This window comes from Halyomorpha halys, unplaced genomic scaffold, assembly GCF_000696795.3.
Source record: "Halyomorpha halys isolate HHAL.00 unplaced genomic scaffold, Hhal_1.1 Scaffold811.1, whole genome shotgun sequence".
Taxonomy (NCBI): Eukaryota; Metazoa; Arthropoda; class Insecta; order Hemiptera; family Pentatomidae; genus Halyomorpha; species Halyomorpha halys.
Window position 1 is genome coordinate 477,742 of NW_027116337.1, and position 26,337 is coordinate 504,078.

A 26,337-nucleotide genomic window follows, 5' to 3' on the forward strand; every position below is an offset into this window, starting at 1 on the left:
ATATATAACATTTATTGTGGATAAAAACCATATTTTAGCTTACATAGTTTGAAGAAAGGGCTTCATGTTAAAATTGGTTCCATTTTTTAATATATAATTGTTTACATTGAATATTAAGATCCCTCAGAATCTATGGGTTACCAACGTTGACTTTGCATTAAGCATTTGTTTTCTTTTTTTAAAGGCTCAGTGCCAGCAGAAAACCCTCCGGCAGAGAGCGGTAGCGAATCGGAATAAAGATAAAACAGAAGAGAGAGAATCGAAGGAGCTGATCCCCCTGGTGTGGGGGGATTTTAAACAAACTTGAATTAGCATATATGAGAAGGGAAGCTGTCTGCAGCTTGGGAAAATAAAACAGTAATTGAAGAAAATGAGACCGGGCTGGGGATGGGGAATGTCGGATAGCTTCGGCGGGGAGGCAACTAAGCACAGCTGGGGGGGGGGAGAGAGGAGTGAGTTTTCTTTAATCATGGAACTCTCTAATCTACTCGTATATTTATTATACAACATCTCAGAGTATTTTATCAAGTTTTTTTGAAAATATTGGATTTAAAGAAGTTAAATAACCTTAATAATAAGCAGCAGCCATTTAATTTATTTTATAATTATTTATATCTATATGTATTCAATCGTAGAGTAATCATCCAAACTTGAATTTTGAAGGAATTTAACTTTATCCGCTTGAAACTAATTTAAAAATATTCACAGCTGAAAGGGTAAGTAAATGCGCCTTCTTAAATCAGAACCAGAGTCAAGAAAAAAAATTAATCCCCTATATCCATAGGAGATGAAAGCCGGGGATTGAAGAAAGGGCTGAAGAAATCTCGAGGCGAGAATGTACTTATTTAGAAAGGGAAAAAAATCTTTTCACTGGCAGCACGAATTCATTTCCTCCCGGCGGAAGAGCTTAGGCGTCTTAAGCTTTAATCTCCTGTAAATCCTCTTAGAGTGAGGACGAGGGCCTCTAAAGACAAATATAAGTGAGCAAGTGATGGAATATCAGTTTTAATTTAATCGGAATATATAAAATAAGTAATCAAAGATTGGTTTACTAAGTGGTGATTATGATCCGATTATTAAAGGTATCAATAATATCAAATAGTAAAAAAAAAAAAAGAAAGAAGAAGAAATTGGAAGCGAGTTACATATATCCATTCTAACAAACTTAAATTATTCTTCACCAAAACTTTATTCGATCATATTTGTATCAAGTGACCTTTTGATGAAAACCTGAATGAACGTTAAAAATACTTAATTACTTTTGCCTGTAATATATATTTTAATTCCTTAACATTCTATTCCAGAAACGAGTATGAACTAATGAATTGAAATCTTACAGTTAGTAGTTTCTGGCTTTGGAAGACCCAACCTACACTTATTATCATGGCCTCAACATTTCAGAATTTAGAACATCAAGATTCTGTTATTAAAACATTATTTAGTACATACGTACATTTTCCCCCCAACTTTATGTGTCACACAAATTCAGTTCAGGAATCGTGTGCTTTAGCATTCACATTTTATAACTTTTTTCCACTTTAATGGAGTAAAATTGGCGCCCAAAGTGAAGGAGCTCCGTAATAGAGGGGTTCAAATGCATTAAATTTGAGCCGTGTCAGTCAAAGCTTAATACAATTGGTCGTTAAGACTGCATTCCGTTATTGAGGGGAAACCCTTATGATTATTGTTATAATTACCTTTGGTCGTAGTCTCTACCTGGTCCAATTTCTCTGACTTGTACAATGCTCACTTTTGTAAATTTAACTTATATATTACCACTGTTAGCTGTATATTACGAAAAACAAGTAAAAGGTTTGTTATACAGTTCTATAGTTGGTATATAATACATTTTCATAACTTCATTAATTTTCAATAATTATTCTAATTTTAAAACTGTGATATTCATATTCATTTTCTTTAGGTTATGATCTAGTTTTATGATATTAGGTTCTTTAGGTTATAATATTTTGATCATTACGGCAATTTCCTTCTTTCCGTTTGGTTTATAACAAATAAATATAATTAAAATATATCATTTTTTTTTCACTCAATAAACCTAAATGTAGCAACCGATATATCTTTGTGTTATTCAGCAGTTCCTAAAGGCAATCCCTCAATTTCGAGAGAACTACAGCACCCATAAGAAAGTAAATATTTTATATATAATTTCAATGTTTACATGTCTATCACCTAAAATTAGACTTGACACACCATAAGTAATTTTGACTCGGAACAAAACATGCAAAATCACTATTAATAGTGACGTAAATGAGCACAATCTTGAATATTCGAAATGAATGATGAAGTACACTTATGAATGAATACAAAGAGGATGGGCAAAACAATGTGTGAAGTTTTGCAAATCATGTTGAATGGCGTCGGCGACGACTAATCCCTTTATATCTCCGAGACAATATAAAACACATTTTCATTTTATATTAACTGTCATATAATTATTTACATTTTTTTCATGCATTTACATTTGCTTCAATATGACTGATCATTCTTATCAGTCAAGTATTACAGAAGTATCTGTAATGAAGTTCCTATAGACTTTAAGTTACTTCTTATAAGTAGTATAGGACATTTAGAAAAATAAAGGCGGTAATTTTTTATTATGATCAAATTGTGTTATTTCAAAAACCACTCGTCACACAAAAACTTAAAGAAAGAATAAAAAAATGATTTTATTCACAAGTGTACAAATTTTCTAGGACTTTTCTGGGTTGAAAATAATGTTTCGACTTGATAAGGTTGAAATGTCAATTAATTTTTATAATTTATGAATAAAAAAAAGCATTATTCAGTTTTTGTTATTTAAGCAAGAAACGGAGTTTAGTGATGATTAATTTAAGCAAACAGACATATTGATCATGAATGAAATTATTTTCTCTTTCATGCTTAACTTCCATCATTGTAAGTAATAATGTCAAACGGTAGCAAAATACAAGATAAAGCCTAGTCAATATTTTATCAGTAATTAGTGAATAGTAAAATATAAATTTTAAATAATATAATCAATATTATGATTGTCCATAACATTTTTTTAAAAATTAATATAATTTTTTCAATGATTCTGATAATATAATTGAATTCTAATTTGAAGTAATTATCAGAACAAAATCATCTCAAAAGCGGACACAAATCAGTTATGCTCTGTATCTATATATGCTGAAAACCAATTTATATAGATAACACCACGATAGAGCCTACGATAGTTGGAACGGAGCAATAACTTGTATTGAAAAGTTTGTGTAGGTATGAGAACGTAATATTGACAAGTTCTGCCTAAGAAGCTATTAATGTTGGTTTCTCTGATCTACATTTGCTGTATGTAAAAACACACCTATTCTAGGTATTAGAAGTTTTAAAATAAATATGATGAATGGAATATGGTCCGGGTGCGGTAAAAAAAAAAAAAACCCAAATAGTAGAATTATACTATTTTATTGAGCCAACGTTTTTTGACCGCACCCGGACCATATTCCATTCATCTATTCACACGGTCAATCAACAATCTTCCATTAAAAAAAAAATAAAATGCATCTAAAAAAAAACCCTCTAAAATTAGGTCCAGATGGGCGATCTAAAAAAGTATACAAATATTTTTTCTGCCATTTTTCGCAACTTTTATAACCGCCACCCGAAGGCAGGAGAGAGTTGGAGATTTTGTTCTTTTTACAACAAATTGGAATATTAATCAGTTAATCAGATAGACTTGTGCATGTACTCGTCGTATATAAAACAGCTAGTTCTGTAGGAATACGCATAAATTCAAGTGGATCATATTTTTTTTTATTATCAATATCAAATGATACGCTCTACACTAATATGATATGATATACTCTAATCGGATACTTCAACAAAATCATTTTTTTTTATTTAATGTAATTTAAAACTGTACAAAATAATAAATACAATAAGTAAATATGTGGAATGTTTCATTTACACTTGAAAATCTTGGAAAGGAACCATACAGTGGTAAAATCAAAATTTGAAAATGGATTTGATTGTAATGTTTCTTTTTATAAGTCTTATAAGTCTTATAAGGAGGGTAACCCACCTGTGCGCCAATCCAAAGGTTGTGAGTTCGAGTTCCCGGCCCTATTCAGGATTTTTTTTAAGCATATAATGATACAATACTCACTCATAGCCTACCCCCGGGCATATGTGAGGCACCATCCTATGAAAACCACGTCATGAAACGAGCGATTTATATCCTAAGTACACTGCGCGAGGCCTTAGACCTCCAAGGTCCGTCGCGCCAATAATGCCATGCCGAAAAACAATTGTTTTATTTGTTATACATATGCTCTGTCGTAAGAAATTGCATTTCGGCAGAACAACTTTTCCAATAAAGTGTTTTATCTGTAAAAATATTTGCAGGTTTTGTTAATTGAACTAGTAAATAATAGAGATTGCAACAAAATATAAGAAAAAAAAATTATAAAATATAAATGTTTTAAAGAGCAGAGAAATGGTTTAATTTAAAGGATAGCGATAACCCTGAATTAGAAGGCAACCGTCAAAGACAGGGCCAATATATACCGTACAAAGCTGCTAAAACTTGGTTCTGCCCGAGAGAGCACAGAGGACTTAGGGGACTTAGAGAAGACTTGAGATTAACAGAGAGGCTGTGTGTTTACGATTCCCCGCTAAACATGGATTAGTTGGGAGGAGAACTAATGAGGAACCCCCTCCCTCCCTGGCGGTCCCTCGGGTGTCCTGCTCGGCCTAACCGACTGGAAAATTCAAGCCTTTTTAAATTTATACCTTTTTAAAGTGATAGGTGCATACTAAGTGAGTTATCTCTTTGCATAATTACAGCCCATCTCCCTTGAACGAGGAATTTAAAAAATGTTAAAAGGCCACACCTCATTACATGGTGTAATGACTTTGATTAAAAAAAAATATGAGCTATAGGTTTCATAAATGGTTATTTGAGTGATAGACTTGCGTATGTATACAACTAACCAAACAATTCTAGTATCATAGAAATAAAAATAATGAAAAATAAAACATATCTTCCATTTTTTCTGTAGTCATTGAGGGCTGAATGTGGGTTCGGGAGCACTCCGGGATACACCCAACCTCATAAAGTGAGGAACAATTTTGACCAAATCACCTCCTTTTACAACAGTTGGTCTAGTAACAGTACATCCCAACAAAGTACTGCACACCTGACCCTTCATCGGTTGTAGCGGTACGCATTTAATTTTCTTTTTCTTAATTTAATCTTCTTTTTTTTTTTAATAAAGCTGAAGAGTTTGTTTATTTCAAAACATTTATTTCAGGAATGATCTGTCCGATGTGAAAAATTATTTTTTATAGCATCATAATCTGATCCATAGAAACTTAGCGGTAATCATGTATGTATTTTTCGCCTATTCGACTTGAAAGGGCAATGGGTCAATTATAGCTTATTGCAATCACATCCTAAATTGCACACAAACTAAATTAAATATCTAACATAATTTAAAACATACATAAAAATAAATAACATAAGAGACATACGCAATATATAAACATAAAACAAAAAGAAAACTTGATAACATAGAAAAAATACATATAACCAATTTAAAAGATTAGTATTGAAGGAATGTTAATGTCTCAGTAATCGAAAATTATTTTATTTATTTTTTTACATATGTAACAAACCAAAAAATATGTTACAGTTAACAGCGTTTGATTCCCTTCGAATTTCATTAAATTCTATAAGCAATTTTAAAATTAAACTATTTCTGTAAGAATAGTCACTATGTTCTCAACCAGTTTTATGGGATTTCCAGTAGTTTTAAAAATGTCAAATAATCAACTTCAAATTTCTTATTTAATTTTCAATTAAAAAATATTAAGAATCTGTGATGAGATTTAAACAATGGGGAAGCTGGAATGAAAGTTATGAAGTTAAAATGTTAAATGGTGGTTCTTTTTATGCTGTAAATTATTGCACCTTCACAGCGTAAGAAGAACAGTTAGATTTTAAAAAACCTACAATAATTGGTTAAAAAAATGTCTATTAAAACAAGATATATATTTCCATTAACTTAAAAACTATCATATAATAGTATTTTATAGCTGCTCATTTTTTTAAATGATTAAATTATCTTATTATTATAAAATTTTCTATAAAACTATGAAAATTTAAATAGGACTAATATTAGAAAATAGATAGTTTGTTGGACTGAATAAATCATATCCTCCTGAAGACCCTTACTGTTAATTTTTTTTAGCCATAAGTCCTTGTTTCTTCATATACATTTTGATTGATATTTAATTAATCAGATCTCTTGATCATGTACTCATCGTAAATATGAATCAGGCCTATATATATAATCCGAAAGCGCTAAGCACAGCTTCTTCTTAATAATAAAGTATAAATGCAGTTCATGATCATGAAATATAGTGATCGTGGATGACTAATACGAGGCTAATTTGAGTATGTTTTTTTTTACCGCACCCGGACCATATTCCATTCATTTACTTTATGCCATTCTGTTTATATTTTCAGTATTCATTGGTTGTTATCTTGTTCCGTTCTTAGCCCTGATGAAGGCTAGAAATTCTTGCCGAAACGTTGGCATGATTAAATAAGTTACTTCAACTTATTTGTGTTATATTCTGACCGCAGCCCCCTCCCACCATCTTTTGATCGCTCTCCCCCCAAACATTTTTTCCTCGTATAAATGCAATTATTGTTAACAATATCTATTTAGTGTTATTTTTTCTCTCCTGACCAAAGATTTTGAAATAATAAAATAATAGATCCCTATAGCTAAATTAAGTATAAAAATTGTTGTGACCAATAAAATTTACTTACTTGAGACTATTTTATCCTTCCTTCTAACACCTAAGGTAAAGACATAATGGAAATATCCCAGAGAACGCTGGGTATTGAATTATGTTCTTACTTATTTGTTGTCATGTCTTAGCTTGCTGCAACTCATAAACAGATATGATTTGCTGCAGTTATTGTCTTTGACGACGTAACATACTTGGAAATGATAAATCAGTATGAAGCGTAACTTACGTGATCTGTATTTTATGAGTAATTTAGATAAAACAGGGGACACGTTTGAAAAGGTTGATTAACTTAAGTATCGGAATGAGGAGGGAAGGAGGTTAAAGGAACGGACTTCGAGGGGAAATACAGAAAAATGTATTCAATTATTCATGGAACTATCTTTCACTGGAAGAAAATTAGTTACTGGTTAACGAAAATATATACTCTATCAACGGGAAGAAATCAACCGCTAGAGGACCTGATGACTGAGCGGGGTGGAACGAGGGTCCCAGAGCGCTTGGTTCAGAAGGTTGTGGGTTCGATTCCAATCTGGGTCGGCAATATTTATTTCACGGCGCCCCCGAGAAATTAACTCTGGTAGTGTATAGATCCTCAAAGGAGGACTTGAGCCAAGGAAATCATATGTTAGTGAGAAGGAAAAAATGTTACCAGTAAAACGATGATAATTTTATCTCTTGGCAAAGGTTATTTGTTAACATTTAAATATGACCTCGATTGAAACGTCAATAAAATCTTTATGGCTTATTTCACAAAATTTAATTTTCAAAACCTCCTTAATATGAGCTTTTGAAAGCAAAAGAGTTGTCACTGAAATAAGGAGTTATATTATAACATTATTGTAAGTCATATAAAGTCAATCAAAAGCATATGCAACTATTTAAAAGCATTTGAAGCTAATGCAGTATGTAATTAATTACTTTTTTAAAAAAATTTATGAGAACATAACGACTTTTTTTTGCACCAAATGGTTCTAATATACCTCCTATATAATTTCGAAAACCCTTTCCTTAGCCTACAACGCGATAGGTGGGAACGGACGTCAGACTTAGTAACTTTATGTATCTCCTTTTTTATATCATATAACATAAACAATATATTTGCATTTATTACTATACTTATTAATTTTTATAGAAATGGACCTACAACCTAAAAAAAAAATTAATTAGTTCAGAATTCCAAAAGTAGGACTAATAAAAATCGCAGTATGGTCTGTCGGCTACTGCCTGTCACGTTTTTGTTCAAAACTCAATGCAACTATGAATTTAGTCACCATAAATGGTGTCAAGGGGTCTGTCTTTAACTTTACAGCGAGATAGTTTTCTGAAATGCATTCGTAGTCTCAGGATGAGAGGACACTCCTACAATGTAGCTCTTCAAAGACTAGTAAGACAAAGGGCCTATTGTGAAACCAATTAGAGAAATTAAACAACTAGACCCAGTGCCTTATCCCTCAGTGTGGGGACTCCTTCACCCTCTCAGAGCTTTAAGCCAACAGGGTCAACCTAACAAACCGTTCTTATTGCCAAACTTTATTTAAAATTTTATTTTGAATAATTCCTCCTTTTCCACACTCCTTTCAAAATACGATTTATAAAGTTTATGAAAATAATAACAAAAACAATTTTTTGTAACTAAATCAGACATTTTAACAGTATTTGTAACCAATATCAGAATAATTTTGTATTTTATGGCAAGATATAATAAATATGAAATACTTTTGCACTTGGTGGCAAGATGGAATAAATATGAAAATGCGAAAATTGTGGTAAACATTTTTTAATTTATACTATTTATTTTAGTTATGCCTCTGAAATTAATAAAGCAGGATTCCACACGTATGTGGTTTGAATAAAAAACGGTTGTCACGTTTCAACATTAACAACGGTTAAATTAAGAATTCAAATTCAAAATATAAAGTAAAATTACAATATTTCAAACTTGATACATACTGACTTATAGGAATCTTCAGGTCATTTCATAATTATTTAGGTGACATATATCATACAAAAATTATTTATTGATTAATATCACAAATTCATTTTTTGAAGAAATATTTCATCAAAAAAATTATAAAAAAATAATTTAAAATTGAAGGAAAATCCTATCAAAACATCTGGAAAATATAAAATGTTGCCACTTCCCACCTCTAAATTGTTGAAACAACGACGAGAATTATGATATGTACTTATTTTTGTATGCCATACTAACCGCAATTCAACCATCAACAGGTTTTGCAAGTGAGAGGATCTTTTTTGTGATTTAACAAAACAATGAGAAATTTCCCGGTGGGAAGAGAAACGATATATAGATTACAGGCTGACCCTCTCATAGATATGTGGCCTTTTTACGAGAAAGGGTCGAACAAAGAAGCTTATCGTTTGCCAGTAAGTGTATTGTCTCTTTGAGAGGCAAAAACAACAGTAGCGAATATCAAAGAGACTATCTGAAAGATGATGCTGGTTGTTTTTGTAAGTCTTTCTTCAAGGTTGCCTTCCTCATTGGATCTTAAACACTGGCCATGAGTCGGTTGAGTAATAACATTGGTTCCGAAATAAGATAAAACGGAATAGATGTTGAAGTGGTAAAAAATCAATAACAACCATGACAGATCTGAATTTCCATTCATGCTTTAAAATACGTAAGCTTTTTTCATAAAGCAGGTGGCATATATCATAAAAAAATGATTTATTGATTAATATCACAAATTCATTTTTTGAAGAAATATTTCATCAAATATATATATAAAAAAAATATTTTAAAATTGATGGAAAATTCTATCAAAAACATTATACTAGCTAAGGGAATATTAACTTCTATATTTTCTTATGTAGAATAGCATGTATAGTGTAAAATGTGAATTATGTATAATCATATTAATCATGAGACGGTTCTGTGTCCGATGTTACAAATGGTTAACTATATACTGCAGTTGTTTCATCTTAATTTTATCAAAAAGATTCATTATGATCCATGTAATGTGGAATAGTTTATTAAAAAAAGTAATTATAGACTGCTGCTTTCCTCTAATATTAACTGTAAAAAAAATTTATTGATTTTCTTTTTAAATAGGATGTATTCCAAAGACAGTAGTGTATAAGATTACTTTCTCTAATAGGGTCATCTTACAGACAGCCTCAAACCTACTACTGTTTGCCACAAAGTAATCGGGTTATAATAATAACAAGAAGGTAACTATAAATTGTTAAAATTTCGAACAACTTTGAAAATCAATGGAGAGGATAAAAAAGGGAAGCAAAGAAGGTGGAAGAGATGGTTATAATATATTTTTTTATCTATTCATTTATTTTTATTTTAGTCTCCTTTAACCGTTTCATCCAATCATCATGTCCTTGTGCTGCCGCCATCCAGTTCCTGACTCTCAGGATGATTTGAGCATCTCCATCCAACTATTTCAATTTCGGTCTCCTTCTTCCTCTAATTCCCAAAATCGGCTGTAAGAATAGCATTTTCGGTATTTTGTTATTCGCCATTCCGCCGATATGCACTGAATATTTTAAACGTTTAAGTTTCTATACTCTGATTTTTCTTATCATTATTTTTCTTGAGAGAATAGTATAGTTTATGGAGAGTACTCGCGTTTTGTCTGTTTTTTTTTTTTTGTTTGCTTTTTTAGGTCAAAGTAGCACTGCTTGGTCCTAGTTCTTATCCCAATATCGAGGTCGTTATCCGGAGTAACCACATAACTTTGACTAATAAAATCTGATATCTTTTCAAAGGAATGGGAGCCAATAGTTACTGGAACCTCCTCCTTAATATCCTTAGTTTCGGACTCTTAACTTCTAGTCCAAATTTTCTTGATGTGCCCTGCTATGCAAGGAAAGCCTTGGTGAATGCCTGAAGGGGCCATTCCATGATGTCTACGTAATCTGCATAGGCCAAAAATTACCTAGTAAATAGGTAATAAAGATGTGGAAAAAAATTTGCTTTCTACCATCAAACCCCTTATGTTTAGAATCCTATTAAGGAAATAGATTACTACTAACGTTAGTATTATTATAGATTACTACCAACGTTAGTATTATTATAGATTACTACTAACGTTTGTATTATTTAGATTACTACTAATGTAATTACTACTAACGTTTAGCGTTATTACTAAAATAAATAAGTTACAATAAAAACTTAGGCATGTATAAAGATTTTAGATTTTAATTAAATATAAAGTATTGTTTATTATATACTCTTTACATGGGTATTGTTTGAATCAAGGAAATATGATTGACAAATATCTGTGTGAAATACAAAATAATCTCATAGATCAATCAAAATTTGGTGCTCATAAAAAAAATAAAAAATAAATAAGAAACTAATACTGTTTTTATCTCTCTGAAAATATATAAATTAAAAACATATCCAAAACCATTACATATTAAACTTAGTTGATTTGGCCGATAATTAATATTTGAAATCTGTTTATTCTACAATTTAATATTAGTAGGCTTATAATTAAAAATAATGATAGCAATAACTTTTAACTAATGTGGTGCAGTGGGCACATTATATTACTTCCACTTGTCATCCTACTTTGAGCAGAAATTAATCTTCACTTCAGAACAGATATTTATATATTACTCGCATTACTAATTTTCCAGATGATCCTTTCAATAGGCAGTCTGATTAACTCCCATTTTGAATTTATTCAGAAAAATACTCACAGTATACTAAAATTTAAATTCGGCTCCTTATCATCTATACAATGCTAAATTGTTATAGAAGCAACATTGAAAATTATTTTATAAAGTTAATCATTCTGTCACTATGGTGACAATAAACATACTGACAAACCGGAAAAACGCACTTCCCATGATAGCGCCAGTTTGACAGTAAAACTCAAGTACGAATAAACTTTTTATTTATGCGTTCTCCGTTACCTTCTACGATTTCAAATGTTACATATATTTTTTCCTAAAATCTTTTACTTTTAACGGTGTATAATACATAAAAATAAGTAAGATAGAACAGAATTCTGTAGACCCCACGAGCGGACTCCAATCTAGACGTAGCCTGTACTCCTGGAAGCAGAAATAATCCCCCAGAAATTACTCTCTCACCCTGAGCTGTACATCATTTACGGTCGGGCAGGGGTCTTCCTCTTCCGATGGATCTTCCTCCTGGCATCACTTGAGCTGCGCAGTTTATATCGAAGGGTTGCACAAAGGGTAGTGACCGATGTTGATTAAATTTTGTTATGCCTTACACAATGTTGCTGGAACGTGAACATTGATAATGATTGGTTCAATGTGTCAATAGGATTGAAAAGAAATGGCTGAGTCTAATTTTAAATTGTTGGCATTTGTTCAGTAAGTAAGGAATGAAAAGGATGCCCTCCAGGACAACCTTATATTCAAAACTGTAATCATATTGGACCAATACCAAGGGCAAGCAGAAAATAAATAGCCTAGATCTAACTACTAATAAACAATTCTTTTGTATGATATCTCTCAACAGTTTTAAAAAAAACAAAAAAAAAAACAGTAAAACTGAGAATTAATGGTTAAAGCTTTACCTAAACCTCACTTTTTATTTAGTTTTTATTGTAGATAAAAATATTCAACCCCCAGAAAAGGATCTAATCTTTTATTCCCAACAAAACAAATTATTAATTCAACAAGAAAAGTATTATCTTTTCTTAAACCAAATTAGGATACTAATGTTTTATAATAACCATGTAATTATTTAATAACAACTTGTTCTTAAATATCATGTATACTTAAATATGTAAATGTTTGAGAATATAGGCTAATCTATAACAATCTGATAAATAATCAATACATTAATTTCGGATTATTTCCTTTCTTTAAAAAGGGTAGTTTTATGTGATGCATAATTTAATTTAACAAATTCGTGACAAAATTTTCTTTTTACATCAAGTCATAATACAGTAAAAGTTTTAATACTTCCAGATATCGTCAATTTTTCATTCTTTCCTAGACTCGTGACCAATCAAACACTTTCTCGTTAATTAAATTTTTCACAAGTTTTCAATACAATCGTAATTTCATATAACATGAAAGTGAGTTCGAAACCGCGGGGTTTGACCAAAAGCAGCTTAATAATGTGTTTTGGTATTTCCTTTATAATGTTTGTGAAATATCAATCTAATCATCTATATAATGGAAAGATTTACAATGTTAATATGACTATATCAATATAAAATTATAACTAACTATGAGCGCCAATTAAATAAATTAAAATTTAAAATATGAAATTTAATCATGTTGAGTTCTGAGGAAAGAATCATTTTCATCATAAAGAAAAAAACATTCGCCTCATTCAATTAGATTACAAAAGAAAACATGGAGGTCTCTCCAAATAACATCCTTAATTTAGGAAAACATTTAGAAAATGAGGAAGGTGAGGAGAGAAAGAGGGAGAGAGAGAGGCAGAAGGGAATAAAAGGAAAAGGAGAGAACAAAAGGAAAGAAGTATGCTGATTGAGGATCACTAATGAACTGAACAAACAACTCCCAAAGAGAATGAAGTCTTCACTATCCCTCCGCAGTTTCTCCAACTGTTCCAATTGAGTATACAAGACAGTTGCTCCAATTGAGGTTCATGACCTAATTTTTTTTAGTTATTTCTGATAAAATATAAATTATTTATAATTATAAATCATTATTATTAATTATCTTATAATTACAAAGATTTATATATTAAGATATGCGTCGCAAAAAAAAAAAAAATACGTATGTATACAAAATGTCATGCGAACCTCCTGGAGATTAATACAAGCAATAGGGTTTTTATGGAAGAGATTGAGAAGAAATGGATTATAGATGTAAATCTATATGCTGTAAAGCAAACGCTCATATTTACTATATAATCAATTAGAAATTAGAAAGTAGTTTATTGTGGACGTTACATTGGATAGTAAATATAATTACTCAAATTGACGATATGGGAAGAAGTATGTTAAAGAAAAGAGTCAGAACAGGTTGCAATATCATTATTTTCTACACTCATTATTTTGTTTTTATATCATATTATTACTTTTATACTTTATATGTTCGTTTTTCTTTTCTACATTATATCACACTGTTGATTGTATTGTATATGTCTTCTTCATTGTATGATCTACATGTTAGTTATATTATGACTTACAAGGAGAGTGTAAGGTCTTGGGTTCACGGATTTAGTTCAGATTTTGAAAGATGGTAGCCTTAGTTTTCCTGTTGATGAAGATACATGGTTATAGGAGCCACTACTCAATAATTTTATTGATATTTTCAAGTGAAGATGAAATTCACTCGTTCTCGTGCAGTTCTGTAGCCAACGATTCAGGTAATGGGTTTAGTGTAGATTCATGTACAGGTTTCATTAGTGTTCAGCTTAAGGTTCAGTCTTCTGCGCCTATTCCGTCCGCAGGCATTTCAAGGACAGGTCTTTTTCTTTGAAGAACATTGAAGTGGCTTGTTCCAATAACTGTTTTCCACCCGTATACAAATTCTTTGTACTACGAGAAGTTCTTCACTTACTAGCTGAGGGAAGTTGTTCTCTGTGAGGAAGTATAGTCCGGTTTCCCTTAGCAATCTGGCCCGTAATGCATCAAAGGCGGTACAGTCTATGATGATGTGCTCGGCAGTCTCCGGACCACCACAACAAGGGCATCCCGTGGCCGTGAAGCTTGACTTGAAAGCCACCATGCCCCGTCAGAAATTGAGAGAGCCAGTATTCCGCTCCTCCCTTTGTTCAACGTCTGCTCGCTCTCGCAACAGAGCATCAGTGGTTCCATTGCCTTTTGAGGAGCTGTATTGCCGTGGGTGACTTGCTCTTGTACTGGAGCTAGCTTGGTCATGATTAGGTGCTCCAGAACCTTGCTTATCATATTGAGGAGACATATGGGTCTGTAGGATCTAGGGAGCTACTTATCCTTGTCCCCTCCCTTTATGACAAAAGCTGGCTTCTCGCATTAAACTCCCCGAGTTTAGCATCCATTCTATCTGTTCGATTGGATTTCCAGACAGTGTTCCAAGATTTGGTATCTGAGCAGATGATCACGTTTCTACAGCTAGCGGTGATCGTTTCCATAGTGGAGATGCTTTCTTTTATCACGTTTCCTTGAGGTATGTGATAAAACAAAAGCGACGCTGCCCCACCTGAAGTAGCATGCCGCACAATCCGCCATGGTGGAGTCTCAGATCCATCATGCCAAGATTGGGGTTGTTGACTATAATAGCAGCCCTGGGCCTCATCTCTCTACTGCTAAGGGCTATAATTCTTGACGTGAGGCCAAACCTCACGAGAGGCGGCTCGGTTCCTGGACCGTCAGGTGAGTTGAGAGGTCTCGTACAACATCATAGCGTTGTGTGAGAGAGCTCTGAACACGGCCCATGTTGAGCTGGAAGATGGTGATTTTATTCATAGAAAGTCGATTTCGCCACTTCTTGGGCCCACTTTAAGCGCTCCTGGCACTCTCGGCTACCCGATTTGTGCTTCCTTTGGTTCAAGGGTGCAATTGCTAGCACACAGTTAATACAGTTCGGGGCAGCCTGGGCCTTCTTCATTGGACACTCCTTTAGTATATGGCCACTACACACCATATACAGCTTCCTCCTTATACGTCGCCTTGCTGTGTCCTCAGCCCTGGGACTTACTACAACGAGGAGCGTCGAGATGATCTTTAAAGGTCATCGACCACGACCCTCCATCGATACTTCCAATTTCTAATAGTTGAAATCTTATCATGGAGTGCACTTCTAGAATCCAGTTCTTAGTAAAGCCATTCCTAGTCACAGTAGAGAAAAGCGGACGACGATCAATGGAGTGGGGACCGACTTCTCGGTTATTCTTCCCCACAAAAATCTAACTAGTTCCCCTGGGTCCCAGGGGAAAGGCACACCCCTCACCTCAATCCTAGGTTTCCTCCTCAGGACAAACTTAGCTTGTCGTCCTCTGTCACGAAGTTCTTGCCACCCAATAACTTTGTTAGCATGAGAACTGTCATCCAAGCGAACCAAGAGAGCAGCTCCCGACTTGGTCGCATGGACGATTGTTGATTTCAGTTATGGAAGGTAATCCATTTATGATATCAACTTACCGCCTCCACTGATAGTGATGTAAGTTGGCTTCGGATTTTGGGTAGGCTTGGAAGGCAAGGATTTAACAATCTATACCATGGTCTTGGGTTTGAATGTGCCGCCCAGCAATCGTTCAGCTGAACCTGCTCGGATTGTGCTTGCTCGGTTATTAGTTTTAAAAGGGGTTTTAAAAGGGCGTCTCTTTTATAGTCCTTTGGACAAGGGTAGAAACATTTTCAAATTTTTCTTGACATTCCAATGTTTCCTTATTATGGTTTCAATTACATCAAGTAGATACTGAAAACTTACCGTTGATGTAGTTCTGAACCTTTGTGCTAACGTTCCTGTCAGTATTTTTAATGTAAAGTCTCAGGTTCTCCTGGATTAATTTTGCTTTCTCGAGTTCAGAATTACATCCAGCGTCTTCAGATACTACGGAAATATCGCCCAGAGAACCTTACCTAGCCCGCTTGGCATTAGACCTTAATAGCTTTAAAGATTTTTCTTCTTCAGCTTCTCTCGCTTCCATCTCTTCGATAATATGTCCGTTGGGCCTAACCTCAGCCATTTGGTTACTAATTTTCACAGTGTCCTTTTTCACTCACTAATCACAAAAGTTCACCCCTATTACACACTCGCTGGCTTAAAACTCAAACTGTCCAACTAATCCTATCATGTCCAACTAGAGGGGGGGGGAAACACTGCCGTAATAAACGCTTATGGGAAATAGCACAAACATTCACCAAGCTATGTTGATAACCTTCTTCGTGTCGGGTCTGATAGGAAAATCGCTGGGTTTGAGTCTGTGGAGGATGAGGATGAGTTGTTCACCCCCAAATAAAACCTATATATCTTCAGGGAAACTAAATCTACCATCCTATAAAATTTTAACCAAATCCGTGATCCCAAGATCTTGCCTTCACCTTGTTAGTGAATCATATCCTCTTTTATAGTATACCAAACTAATTCATAAATGATACTTTAATGGTAATTGACAATAGCATATCAATTAAACTGTTTATAACTAACTTATTACCAGCATCCCTTATTGGCTACTCGCATGAATAATTACTTCAAACATCCAGCATTATCACTTATAAAGAAATTTGCTGTCCTCAAATGGAGTCTGAAATTTTTTTAAATCTCACCCAATCACAAATCAGAATTTATTTACAATATAAAACCGTATAATAGATTATACAAATAAATTATCGATGAGAGAGGAGTACGGTGTTTGAGGAGGATGGTTAAGCATACAGCCGGAGGACCAAACACAATCTGAGGTAGGGCCACTTGACTCGGCAAAAACTCTTCCTTATACACACACAAATGGATATTGCTCTCGATATCCTTTCTACTTTTTTGGACACACGGTTCCTTATTGAACCCTTATACTCTCTTTCTCCGTTTATACTTTTTTATTACTTAGTTCATTCTATTATTGACCAGTTGGCATGAGGGTATTCTATAAATAAAAACAAAATCAATTTTTTTTTTTAAAGGAAATTGATGGTTCTACTTCTGCTAATAAAATTAGATACATTTAAATTTCCAATTCAGTAAATGAACTTTTTAAATTAATAGTCAATCTAAATATGAAAAAAAATTGTAAAAAAATAAAACTAGTTTAATTGTACAATAATAACACGTGGAGAACGCCTGTTTTTAGACCATTTCAAATGATCATGTTTTCATAATTGAATTAAAAATAAAAAATATATATATTGCATATTTGGATTTGAGGATAGTAATTTAATTGTAGAGTTTATGGTAAAAGAGAAATAGATGGAAGTTATTTTTAAAATCCTCAGAAAGATCAGTTGGACATGGAGAAGAAAATGAAAATAAAAATACTATATTTGTTCACTTTTAGACAAGTAAAACTAGAAATAGAACATGATTTTGTAAATCCGTTAAAACTAAATGTAAACTTAAAATGTTTTTCGATATTTTTTTTTGGGGGGGGGGGAATTCTAATAATACATGAAATTAAATCAAACAGAAATATTCAAAATAATTGAATAATTAATAATAACACCAACTATAATGATCCAATTTACTCTTGACGCTTAACTTTGAACTTCCAACGTTTTGGCACTTAAGCATTATCACAGAGAAAACTTAAAATTGTTCACATTATTATCATATTGCTTCCTCACATAATGCCAATATTTTTGAACATGATGAGTAGTCACAATTTATATAAAACCATCTACCTTTTGCAGGCTAATTTCCCTTGTCATATGATCTTTAAAACAAATATCAAATTAATATCCTAACGATTTCATTTAAATTTAAAAAATGGTAATTCACTTACATACATAATCACAATACAAAAACTATCCTTTAAAAATTGTTTTTCCTTTTTTACTAACCACATTATAATAACTAAACACAATAATAATAACAAAAAACCTCCCCACAACAGGTTAGGACTCTGTTATTACTTAATTACTAAGCTTAATTTATTAAGTAATGTAAATTTAGGGATTAAAAAAAAAATCAATACAGCTGAAACCGATGAAGGGTCAGGATGCAGTAATTTGTAAGGAAATACTGTTACTAGGCCAACGGTTGTGCAAGGAAGTGTTAGGTCAGAATCACGCTCGATCGCCAGATTTTTACCCCAATAAGGGTACACACTTTATGAGGCTGGGTGAACTTCGAAGGGCTGCATCGAAAAAGAAAATAACATCAGCATTCGAACCCGGGCTATAAATTTAAGGATATGGACAATTAAATATATAACATTTTTATTCCCGACCCTCTAATGGCGTCCAAAAAGATGACCAAGGAAACTTTAAACTTGAAATAGCCATTGAATCATTCATTAATTTATGTAGCACATTTATATTTCAATAAATAAGCATTAAATTTTTTATTCAAACAGCTTTAACCAAACTTGTATCATACAAAAGTAATAGGTAGTTTTTATTTCATACTCGTTTGTATCGTATGGAAAAAAGTTAACAGGATAAGACTATACTGTTTATAAAAAAAATATAATAATAATTATAAATTGAATATATATTTTTTTAAAAATAAGTAGACGTTATAATAAAGGCAACAATAGCTATGATAATCAGTCACTCCTACACCAAACCATTCACAAATAAGGGATTATGATTCAGAGCAAATAAAGTCATTTGACAATAGGTGTCAACGTCCTCTTTGGAATGGTGCATAACAAATGACTAAAATTATAAATTCCGGAAATTTAATGTGCTATATCATAGAATATGGCATATTTTAAAATTAAATGACATAAAATTATAGTATATAAGCATATAATTGCGAGTCATATCTTTTCAAGATGTCAGGAAACATTAGTTAACAATATTTCTAAAAAAACCTCAAGAGAATAATTTGAAATATCAAACTAACCACGTCCCACCAGGGCCCTATTTCATAATCAAGTACAAACTAATACTATTAATCTTGTAGGTTGTATTTAGTACAATTATACTGACTTATACAATTCTGTCAGATAATGTTTTACTTTTAAACTCGTGTAATGTAGTGACATTATGTAATAGTCCTCCCAGCATAAAACAAAATGTATTAGTGATGTATTTTATATTTTGTTTTATTATCGTATTATATTGTATTTATGAACAAATACATTATGAAAAGGGCCCCAGGTGTCGTTTATAAGTACTGAGAAAATATTTACTATTAATATGCTATGGAGGTGATGTTGAGCTAACGTATCCTGGTCACTATTTTGTAAACTAGTTAAAGAACAGTTTGGCTCCTGTTGAAGTGTAATACGAGTACATCAAATCTTACACACACATATGCCTTACTTTAACCTTCCATAAGTGAATGAAAACCAGTTCTATCGTCTATTTCTGAGTTAGCTATGGGTGAAAATCTTATGTTGCCTATTTTTCTAGTCTCTGGTATTTGATTTTAATTGGTGAGTGATAATATTTCTTGGAGACAATAATACAGTGGTGTGTAATATCTCGAAAATATAATGTTTTTAGGGTTTCTACAAATAAATTACTTTTTTTTTTACAGTAATACATAAATTGAAAATTGGAAACTCTTGAATGTTGCTGTAACCAAACAATTTTCAAACTTTCAATCCTTTTTGAATTAACGAAAAATAAATGCTTGTAACTATGTGTTAGTTACACCAAGTAACAAAAACTTCCAGCATTTTCCTTGGTAAACATCAAATCTCCTAGCACAAACTTTGGTCTAGTAAAAGTACTTCCTTACAAAGTCCTACACACCTAACTATTCATTGGGTAGCGGTACAGATTTAATAATTAATATTTAATAATTTAACTTAGAGTAACAATAATAAACACTTCAAATACCTTTAAAAAACTAGCAAGTTGTAAAAGGTGATAAAGTCTAAATTGTGGGTTTAAAAGTGAGAGAGTGGAGGGACTTACACCAAACAAGTCCGTAGTACAGTGGTTCTCAACCGGGATTCCACGAAATAATTTATGAATTTAGAATTAAATTTTCTCAGTAATCTTAAAATTTTGATAATAATAATTTGTATTCCCAGAATCATATTACAAAATACACAGTTCCCTTTATTTGTATCAAATTTATAGAAGGAAATATAATTAGAAAGAAAAGTTCTTATTTAGCATTAATTTGGAAACCCTTTATACCACATTCAACTCATAATAGACAATAAGTAACGACAAATAGAAAGAGTAGAATATATTGAATATACCAAAACAATAAATAAATAATAGTGTTTTGTAATCAACTAACTTCTAACTCAAATAAGCTTATAAATGTCGCCCTTTTAACAACATTTAACATTGAACATAAAATATTTTTTTAGGCCTGAATTGAACTTAAATAGCCCATTTTTAAAACCTCACTTTTTCACCTCAAATCCCCTTCCAGTATCGGCTGAGGGGAATCGGACTAAGATAAACAGAGGTGAAATAAACGGCTGAGAAGATAAGGGAAGGCAGAGGATGGGAAATATACGAGTTGATGTTTAATAGATAACTAACTAATTCCAGCAACGGTGGGCAGGACTCGAACCTCCCCTGAGAGTAGCCGTTTCAATCTCTTTGACACTAAATTACCTTGAAGGCTCTTCTTTTCCAAGTCGCTCCGAGGCATTAACATGGAGGCTCTTAAAGTGAAAAAGGGTCATTTGCATTATCATACCATTTCCATTAAATTTTATTTAAATCCTCAGATAAAAGACTCCTTGAAATGAAGCCTGTTAAATTAACATTATACCGGCCTTCCTCGCTATAATCCCTCTGGCAATAAGAAGCCTCCCAATGATTCCTATTTACAGGAAAACATTTTAATGTAAATTGGAGCACAGGTTTACCGCTTCGGAGCCCGTAATTTTAGGGTTTAAACTTGACTAATCTTCTGGACCTCTTAAAGAGATTAAGAATGTGCCGAGTGGGAAAAAATATTAAATTTATACTTTTAATATTAAAATACACCCTTGAAAAAATATAATTTTGACTATGTGCTAATTTATAATTAGATCCCACAGCGGGATCTCATTATTCCCTTTCCTCTATAAAATACCAATGGGTAGTAAAAGGTGTAAATTGTAAATAATAATGTATATATAGTGTGTAATATTATATATTGTACTAGTTTTAATAATAAATAAACAGAGGTGAGAAAAAAAAATCTAGATCCAGTTTTAATTTTGGTGTAAGCATATAAATGAAATTTAGAAGAGGGATTGTAAAATATTTATTTAAAAAAATAAACAAAAGTGAGTATATAAGACGATAGGTGAAAGTGGTGTGACTGGAGTGGCAATGAACACAAATAAGTGTATTTTATTTTCTGTTCTAATTTCATTTAATTCAGTAATACACTTATTTACTTATTATTCCCCAGCCGTCTTCTCACATTGAATATAAGGTCAACAATAAGCACATCATGGTAAAATAACAGACCCAGCATTTGTACAATGTCACATAAGCTGTAATACTTTGTAAGTCCAAAAATATCAACAATAATTTTTAAATATTAAAAAAAAACAGCACATCATCCGAACCATTGGTTTGTAGTGCACCTATGAGTCATTGAAAAACGGCATGAAACCCTCCAATCACGCCCTTCATGGTAGCCTTACTTATCTTTTTAAACAGACAATTATGGCGAGTAGGTTGGTCGATGTACGATATGTCACAATCTCACAAGAGGAGATCATACTACAAAAAAAGGCAATCCTTCTCTACCGGACCCGCCTTGCTAAGTCCCCCGGAAAGCGACGGTCCTATATCACTTTTGTAATATTAGCATAAAACGGGAAGAGGAAACTTTAATATAGTTATTTCAAGCAATATTTAAAAAGTACCTGAAATCGAAAAACGGCATGAAGAGTTCAACAGATTACCAATTTCATGCCTCAAAATATTCAAGCCCGCTTCCCACTGAAAATTCTTAGTTAGCCTAAAACTGTTCATGTACGGCCTAGCTATGATATCTCAGGGAGTTTCTAAGTTTATGGATATTGACAACCTCACAAGATAAAATTGAAAAACGACGTGAAATACCTGAGCACTTTCAGATTTTCAAGATTTTTTTGTATTCAATTATACCAACCAGATATAAATCATAAATATATTATTTTCATATTTTTTACATACATATTTTTTAAATATAGATTATTGAAAATTTTTATTATAGATTACACAAAAAATCTGGTCGATTTATAACCGATGGTACAAAAGGGATATTTTATAGCTCATTACAAAGCCTTTTATTAAATAAAATGAAAGGTTTAGAATTTTAAGGAAACATTGATTTTGAAAGAAAATCGTCTTTTAAAAATAATACAACTAAGTATGACATGTATCATTCAAGTAATAATTTACAGAGAAATAGTGAGAATTAAGTTATTAGATTAGATTAGTTATTTGAAGTTAAGATTCAGCTAGATATCACAGGTAAAGCACTCTAAATAGAAAAATATAAAGTCAATACTTAAAGTCATTTATATATAAGAAAACATTAATTATACAGTTGATTTCATGCCAGATACAAGAAATTTAAATCGGCATTATGCAGATATCTTATGTAAAATTAATTTAGGATGATTTAGTGGAATTTTAAATGATTATTTGTTACTAAATTTTATAAGATGTCTTACAAAATAGACAAAAATGAGTGGGAAATAAAATGATAATATCTTATTGATTAGGCAAGTTATATTTTTGTGATAAGTTAATGATAGTAAAATAAACAAATTGTGAACATACGTAACACAACGTAACCGGAAACAAAACAAAACGTACTCAGAGGGGGACAGCTGCTTCTTTGTAGAAGAGGAAAAAAATATTGATTAACTTTTTTTATAATAATTAACTTATTTTCTAGCAAATAATTGAAATAACTAATAAAGCACTGCTATAATTATATATAATTTTCTTAAAATTTTGGTCTCATTCTCCTTTTTCGTACTGAAATGTCACAACCTAATTGACTATGCCTGGACCGGTAAATTAAAATATATAATGGTGCATTTATAGTTTTATTTTGATTATGTTAAACTGACTTCAGCATTGTAAAATTGCCAGCAGAGTAGCATAAATCAAGGTGAAGCTGTGATACTAAAATAAAGGTATCCAAATTATAATTGATAATGTTTTGATACTGTTATTAATAAGCAATAATTAAAACTGTTAGTTTATTATATTTCCCCTGAAGATGGTCGAAACTTTAGACACGTAATATGGTTTAATAAAGAAGGTTGCGATTATTTGGATAATTTTTGTTATTATTAATAAAAAAACCAGTATCGAACATGATAGTAAAAATATGTATAAAATAATAATTAAGTTCTTAGACTAAGATTCAGCTGTAGATCACAGGGAAAGATCTCTAGATTAAAACATATAAAGTCATGTCTAATTTATTACACCAATAATAAATTAAAATTTATAAATATTAAAACATTCCAGCACTCAGCGGAGATATAATATGAAAATATAAATACTAAATGATCATATGTTATTTATGATCACTCGATATCTGAAAATAACAAATTCATAAAGGAAATGGAATCTTCAAAGAGAAACGATTACTAAATATATTATATCTAAATGGAAATCTCTACAAAGAGAGCTAAGTAGAGATCATAAACCATGTGATTAAAACAACTAAGAGAATTCTATAACAATATGTGATGTAAAAGCATATTTAATAAAACGGTGCTATGAAGGATTATGGAAGGCGGGTGAAATGAAAAATTTAATCAACCCACGAATATAATATGCATAATTCAATTAAGTGGCTTGGGACAAGAATGTAACTAGCCACAATTTTAAGAAAAAAAAAGTTCAAAATGCTCCTTTCTATATCTATGCTATTTATTCTGATTGATTTTCCAGCATGATAATTTCAGGACGTTTGCCCTTAATATTACTAAATATGAGTAATTGAAAACATTAAATATGAATTTTATGTTCTTAGGTATCGAAACTGTTCTACTGAAAATTTTCATCATGTAATTTCTTACATTCCTATTCTCAAAACCCTTCAATTAAGTATTTCTAAACGAAAAGAGTGTTCCTCCTGAAAAACACTAAAGTTGGTCCAAACTAAATAAACTTAGGATTTATTATACCATATTTATGTCTGAAGCTCAAATTCTTAATTTATAAAAAATTCATCACTTCTTTTCTCTTCTGAAACTGTTACACACCATGGTTTAACCATTTAACACTATCAATGTTGAAACATTTGCAGCAGTATCATTATTAAATTATTTTGAGGTGTAGATAGTTGACTGTAGATTAATGATTGGAGAAGTTTGTCGGGGGGTGCGGTCAGCAAAGAACAACATAAATTTTAAAAAAATTATTTATTTTATGCCGACATATATATTCATATTTATTATTGTTATTATTTTTTTCTACCCCCCGACAGTTTGTTGCAGTGTTTTCAGTGAGACAGCTTTTGAAGTGATAGTGGCAATACCTTATTTCAGTTTTCCTTTGCTAATAATTAGTTAGTTTAATTTACTTTAAACTAATACCATTAATAGCTAGTATTAATATCAATATAGATTGAAGAGTTGGTTGTTGACCATAGATTAAAAATGAAGAGAAGATGATCGAGAGTGCGGTCAATAATGAAAAACATTACTACTATAATTTTTTTTTTTAAATTTATTTATTGATATTTACAACTGTACATAAAATATATACGGTAAATTTGAAGTAATATCGTAATGGTATGGCACAAGCCTCTCGAGGCCATCTCCTTTCTCAGGCGCCTCGGAGGATTGTCCGGAATGAAACAGGAAGCAAGGTTAGAAACTAATGAGTTTGAGTGGTTAGGGAGTTCATAATGGAAGGATTGATATCTGGTTCGGGATAAATCGGTTGCATAGAGAACATTAAAGTCTTTATGGATGATTTTATTTATGACAAAGTATGGAGCTTTAAGGATTGGATTCGAGAGAAATTCGAAGGTTCTCAACCAAAGCTCAACTCCGTATGCCCAGATAGGTCTTATTATTGCCATGTAGATTCGCTTTTGCAATGAATTATTGTAATAAATTAAACAATAGGGTTGATTTTTTGAAGAATTGGGGTATTATATACACATTTTGGTTTTTTCAGCACGATTTTGTACCATTATTAATGTCTTGGTGCACGTTTTTCGATTTCTTACAACGAGAAAATCTCGAATCTACAGATAATCATAGACTATATAAGCTACTCAATAACGCTGCATAATTCGGCAACACATTTCTTGTCCTTTGCTGTGTTTTATTTTAGGAAATGACAAGTCAAAAAATTCTTTTTTTTTTGTCAGAGGAATACAAAATATATAATCATTTAAATACAATAAAAATAGAAATAAGTTCAAGAATTAAAAATAGACTGAAACCAAATTACATGAGCTGATATTTTCTACTGCTTACTTAACACTCATGGTAGTAGGTACATAGCTGTTTCCAGGAGAATGAGTAGTTATACCCTAAAAGTTCAGAACTAATGCTTCTATTATAAGTTCAGTTTTGTATCCACCGCTTAGTCTACATTTACAGTTAATTAGTTACGAAACTTTCAGAACTGCCTTTGACAGTTTCGTTGTTCACATACTAATTAATAGAACTCAGTATAGTAGTTTAATTTGTAAGCTGTAGTGGCTCAAAAGACTTCACTGCAGATTCGCTAGGAGGGCTTATCCTTTGGAACGAGATTAAAAGTTTCGCCTTTGAAGAGATTTAATAATTATTATTCATTATTGTAGATTGTGCAGTTTAGAAATTATGTTTAAATCAATTGAAAATATATAACCCTTCCCCCCTAAAAAATAAATTACCCTCATTTTATTGAATTAGTTTATTGTTTTGAAAGTAAGAAGTAAATAGAATTAATAATTATTTTAGTCATCAAGAACTTTTTAACTACATATTTTAAATGAATAAATAAATAAACATTGAATGTTCAAATTGGTACTCCTTGTTATTTCTTTTATCATAACAATTATTATAATTTTGAATTATTATTATATAAA

At 31.7% G+C, this 26,337-nt stretch overlaps 1 protein-coding gene across 6 annotated transcripts in view; it reads right to left on the reverse strand.

Annotated features, from left to right (window-relative positions):
- Positions 1–26,337, reverse strand: part of LOC106686356 (uncharacterized protein CG43867) — a 443,901-nt gene that overhangs the window by 364,779 nt on the left and 52,785 nt on the right. The window contains exon 1 of one of the 6 annotated variants that reach the window (XM_014429602.3): positions 6,821–6,837. The exons of the other annotated variants lie outside the window; for them this stretch is intronic. The gene's annotated coding sequence lies outside the window, so the exon portion shown is untranslated. Of the gene's footprint in view, positions 1–6,820; positions 6,838–26,337 lie in introns of those variants that run through there. 6 annotated transcript variants of the gene reach the window in all.